The sequence below is a fragment of the Ictidomys tridecemlineatus genome, chromosome 5 (genome assembly GCF_052094955.1).
Source record: "Ictidomys tridecemlineatus isolate mIctTri1 chromosome 5, mIctTri1.hap1, whole genome shotgun sequence".
NCBI lineage: Eukaryota > Metazoa > Chordata > Mammalia > Rodentia > Sciuridae > Ictidomys > Ictidomys tridecemlineatus.
In genome coordinates this window covers 96,316,338-96,322,465 of record NC_135481.1, presented here as the reverse complement: position 1 = coordinate 96,322,465, position 6,128 = coordinate 96,316,338, and positions in this window count along the sequence as shown.

The window sequence follows — 6,128 nt, the reverse complement described above, 5'->3', positions numbered from 1 at the left end:
AAAAGAGTTGTGACATCAGAAGGTACCATTGGTCATCTTGGAAACATCTGGAAAAGAACTGTTATACTTAAAGCTTCATCCCTGGGTTTCAGAAACTGACTTCTAGACCACTCACGAATAATCGAATCAAGCCTTTATTGAAGCACGCGTGGCAAATGATCAGAACATAAAGCTGTTCCCCCTATCAGCCCCAATCAATTGCAAGGGCGCTGCTTATAAGCCTGAGAACTGCAAAAGGGATGTTTGGGGGTCTAGCCAATGCAAGCAAGCCAAGTTACAGAAGCGGGAGAGTGCAGTCAGGCGGAGGGACACTTAGCCAGTCATAATTAGCCCAGTCACCCCAGTTTCAGAAACAAAGCCCCATTACCCTAGTTATAGAAACAATGCCCCATTAGGTAGTTCCATGTTCTTAAAGGTTTCTACAGCAAAAGGAAAAGAACATCTTGCCCTGGTCATGACCCTTCTACTTGGCTTGGTTGTTTTCCAAAATGGAGTTACTAAACAAAATGGAGTCACTTTTGCTTTTACTATCACAGAACTCCAAATCTCAGGAAGTGCTTACACATTCTAGGTCTATGCTTATGATTTTCATGATTGCCATCAAAAACTGAGTCCACATTTCTTCTATACCTGCTGTCACAAATTTCCAGATCTTTATTTTTGTAGAAACATTATAACTGACAAAGACTCAGATTATTATTGTCTTTCTTTCCAAACTGAGGGTGGGGAATCTCTGCACCATGCATAACATGTTAATAATCATAGCACAATTTATTTGTTTCCTTTTTTGATGATCATTAAAGTTGTTGCAATTTTATTATTACTTGCACTGCAGTGACACACATCCTCTAAACTCCAGCTGCATTTAGCTAGGACTATATGTTCAATTTTCATGCTAAGTTATTTATATAATATGTAGATTTCAATTTTTATTAATAGTTGCCAAGCTGTTTTCCAAAGTTGTGTTACTGCACAGTCTCACCAGAAATATGGGCTGTTCTTGTTTTACTACATCTTCACCAACACTTGACCATCATTAAAAAAACATGTTTGCCTTAGGTGGGGGTAGAGCCTTATCTCAGGTAGAATCTTGTGCCTTCTCTTGGAAGCATCAGGGTCAGGTAGGGTAGGGGTCTTGACAAATAACACAATACAAAATTGTCGCGACCCCTTGCCCGCAAGGAAGACGCAACTCAGGAATCTTGTTTCAGCAGTTTATTCAGGCCCTTGATATTTCTTCTAATAATCCCTCGGATGCCCCTCCCAGCCTTAATATAGCATCTCAAGCCCCAATGCGAAGCTGCCATGTGGAACTTTTTCATAGGGTGCTGAAAAACCATGCGCCAACTCTCCCAAATAAGGAGTTGTTTGTCACATACCACAGCGGAGCCAGCGCCATCTTGTAATGGCGACGATAATCTGCATAAGCGGCAGAGGCGGCTCACCACACAAAATCACATCTAAAACATGAATCAAACAAAGGCCAATAGAACTTTTAACTTTCTTTTTATGGAAGAAGTGGTCTCTGCCCTGCATTTCAGCCCCTTTTTGCCCATGAAGGGTGGAGGCTGCTGGTCACAAATGATATGGCAGTAGGTTCCAGCATTATCTATTTTACTAAAGTAACAGGGGACAGGAATAGTCTCCCCTTTTAAGATCTGACAGGAGACCCCATTTGGCCAGGGGACATTCATCACTGGAGCAAGGCAATTCTTGTACTAATAGTATCCTATCAAACTAAATGCCTGGGGAGACTGGCAGAATGAATAACTACACCCTGAAAAGAAAAAGACAGAGACCAAGTATATTAAAGGTATTCTGTACACATCTATGCAGTTGCATGATAAGGGGTTTGAACCATCAGGGACTAAGTTGAAGGTGCCAAAAGGCACTTACTTCCTCTGATGTGCAAGGATATCAGGACACCAGAATAAAGGGTTTAAAATATTTATATTTTAAACCAGTACTGGCACTCCCAGCACGATTTCTTAGCCTGGCCCCAGGCAGCCACAGATTATCTCACTGTGTTCAGTGACACTAACCCTAAACTGGAAAACAAAACAAAACAGAAAAGCTGTCTGGGCTGTAGAAAAATGGACAAAGAGAACCAGATTGGGCTGTTTATAGGGTAAATAAGCAGGGTGATTGAAGGCTGGGGAAAGGGAATTGGAGGTGAAGTTATCAATGCTATGACACATCAGATGGGAACTTTGGACACAGTGACATTAAAAATAAACCTGGAGCCCCGTGTGGTGGCGTATGCCTATAATCCCAGTGGTTTGGGAGGCTAAGGAAGGAGGATTGCAGGTTGGAAGTCAGCCTCAGCAATTCAGTGAGACTGTAAGCAATCTAGTGAGATCCTGTCTCAAAATTAAAAATAGAAAGTGCTGGGGATGTAGCTCAGTGGTTAAGTTCCCCTGGGTTCAATCTTCAGAATCAAAACAAACAAAAACCCCAACCTGGGTCAAGTGAATAGGAACACACAGTCAAGGCTCTATTGGGGACTTCTGCTCAAGCAGGAATGGAGATGCAGCTCTGACTAAGAGTGTGCCGGTTGCCCAAGCAAAGGACAGAGATGTACAGCTTTTGTGGCAACTACAGGGTAGGAGGGATCCCGTCTTTTGATGTCATTACAGGTAGAGTTGGGGTTTAGATTGCACCTATGTTCTTCTTGATTATGCTTCAGGTCTCCCCTTGGGGTGTTAATTTTACTCTGCTAATAAAGTAAAGGTAACTGCAAGTTACTTTAGTTACTATTCTAGGCATGTGTTTAGCCCCTCGCCTCCTGGAGTTGTGCCTTACCAACTGGGAGAGTCCCTAAGAATATTATTGAAACAGGGTGGACTATTGTCTGTGTTGATGGGCTTGATTTTAATGACCTTGTCTTGTCTGACTCTGGCTTTTTGGTGTTTCTGCTGGCCACATAGTCTGAGGATGAGCTGATTTTCCAGCTTCCCATCTCTGGGTGTGTTATCTTAACTTCCAGACCTCCAAGATTAGTGATTTTTAAAACCAACTGAAAGCAAGTAGCTAAAACGGGTGCAAAAAGACTGAGTCAGATATAAAATGTATAATGTATAAGATGTGGTTGGTAAAAATGAGACCAAGCCAGCTGTGTTTGTTGGAAAATGATTATTAAAGTTGGGATTCTGTCCTTTTGTGGAGTCTAGGAGACATGAGAGGTCTTACTCCTTGATGGTTACCTGTCAAAGAACTGCTGACAAATCCTTGAGAGATGCATCTCAGCTGTAAAAGATACATATTTACAGTTGTAAGCCCTTCTGTTGGTAAATGCCTGGTAGAAGGTTGTGGCCCATTAAGCAAGGGCTTGCTTTTAGTGTCCTTCATGCCACTAGTGTTGATAAATGTATAAAGACCTGAGTCCACCATTAAACTACCATGTAGAATAGTTTCACTGCCCTAAAACTGCCTGTGTTCCACCTGTTTGATCCTTAGCACCACAATAATAAATAGAATAAAGGTATTTTGTCCATCTACAACTAAAAAAAATATATTTAAAAATTCGTATACCCTGTCTTGAAGTCTGAGGTTCAATTTTCTACATAATTTAAACTAGTGGTAATACTTTCAATCAAAATTTTATTTGATTTATTCTGTCATTCATTTCAAGAAGATCTGGTTGGTTTTCTTTTTCTTTATTGAAATTACCTTTCATCCCCTACATTTGTTCCTTAATTCATTCCCAGATCTTCTTTTAGCTTAGTAATACATTTTCTTTTATCTTTCATTCTTTATTTATTTATATGTGGAGCTGAGGATCGAACACAGGGCCTCGAAACTGCTAGGTGAGCACTCTACCGCTGAGCCACAATCCCAGCCCCAAGCTTAGTAATGAATTTAATAATCATTTTTCAATTTCATCCCCTTGAATATCTGTGGGCCTCTTTTATTGGGGGATAGTAAGTTTGGGGAGGAGATTTGTTTGCTGGTTCCTTTATGTTTTCAGATGTGGCACATCTATTGAGATACATTCCTCTTCCTCTTTAATGGGAAGGGGGTCTTTTGTGAAAGACCCATTATCTCTCTCTTTTTTTTTTTTTTTTTAGTAAGACCTGGATTGTTGGCATATCCTAGATTCAGCACCTAACGCAGTGTAATCCAAATGTTAATTGCAACCTCCAAGGCCTCCTACTTCTCTGCTGTAGAACTGCTAGTTTAATTCACTCTTGGAGAGCTGCTGCAACACCATGGGTTCCTTGGAGCCATCATCTTGAAACCTTCCATGAAACAATAAGCAGCCTAAAGTAAATAGCAGGTGTCAACTATGCCATCCATAGTCCCAATAACCACAAGAACATGAATGGTGGGGGCAGAAATTATATAAGCTAAAATAGTTCTAGAAGATAATAAAATTAAAGTTAAAGGAAAATGGAGTTGGAAGGCAAAATAAAGCTTAAAATATTAAAAATGTGAATGAAGGGAATACCAAAGAGACATAGCAAAGGATGGCTATTAAAAAGGAGGAGAGAAATAACTCTGAGACACACACACACACAAAAAAAATCAAGAGAGACAGCACAAGAGGGTTTGGGTAGAGGGGGGAGGAAAAAAGAAGAGAAGGTAACAAGAGAAACAAACAAAAAACCAAAATAAACAAACAGAAAAATCCTAACTCTCAAAAAAACAAAGTGCAATAATAAAAGGGTGGGGAAAAATGATAAAAATGGGAAAAAAGGGCTGGGGTTATGGCTCAGTGGTAGAGCACTCACCCAGCACGTGCCAGGCCCTGTGTTCAATCCTCAGCACCATGTAAAAATAAATAAATAAATAAATAAATAAAGGTATTGTGTCCAACTACATCTAAAAAAATAAAATTTAAAAAAAATTGGAAAAAAAAGATGTATATACCCTTGGGAGAGGTATGATTGAAACAGGCACAAAGAGGATTATGCACTACACTGAGAGTATTGTTTGCTTTCCCTTTGAGTCTGGTGGCTCACAGGACCAGGTGTGCTGGAGGTCCAGAAACTGGACAGGCTAGTGCAATTGCACTTGGGAGCTGGGCCTAGGAAGTCCACGTTAGTGCACAGTGGAGTGTGCAGGATCTCTGCCTTGTGAGTTGAGTTCTCTGGATCCCCCTGAGATCCAGATGCCCAGAAGATATCTAATAGAAATTTATTTCTCACAGTTCTGGAGGTTCAAATTTCAAAGATCAAGGTACCAGAAGATTCATTGCCCAGCAAGAGATACTTTCTGCTTCCAAGATGGCCACTTCTTTCTGCATCCTCTCAAGGAAGAAGCATAAAAGGGATGCACACTGTCCTTGGGTGGCAGAAGAAGTGGAAGGGCAAAAAGATGAACAGCTGTCTTGCACCTCTTTTACAAGGTCATCAATCTCATTCATGAGGGTAGAGTCCTCCTAGAAGCCCTCCCACTTAATACTACCACACTGGAAATCAAGTTTCAATGCATGAATATGGAAGGGATACAAACATTCAAACCAGAGCATCAGTTATACTTTTCATCTCTAGAAATTCTTTTTTTTTTTTTAATATTTATTTTTTTAGTTGGCGGACACATCTTTGTTGGTATGTGGTGCTGAGGATCGAACCCGGGCCGCACGCATGCCAGGCGAGCGCGCTACCACTTGAGCCACATCCCCAGCCCTCTAGAAATTCTTGATTTATTTTAAGGTTTTCTGCCTCCTTGTTGATATTTCCATTCAGTTAATGCATTGTTTTCTTGAATAGCTTTACATCTTCATTTTAGTTCTTTAGTATCATTAAGACAGTTATTTCAAAGTATTTGTCTAATAGACCTACCTTCAAGTCCTATTCAGGGACAGTTTCTGTTGATTTTTCTTCCCTCGGAATGGGCCATACTTTCTTTTACGAATGCCTTATTGTTTTGTTGAAAATTGAACAATTTAAATATCATCATGTGTTAATTTTGGAAATCAAATTCTCAACCTTCCACAGTTTGCTGGGTTTGTTCTGGTATGTTGTTTTGCCATTTTGATGTCAGTGAAAAACCAGCCTCTACCTCAGAGCAAAGCCTGTCCAAGAAATGGACATCATCTTTGTCCTTGGAAAGACCCACAGAGCACTCCTAGGCACATTCCCACCCTGCTAAGTTGTTTATCTACAAGTAACAGGAGAGATCTGCTG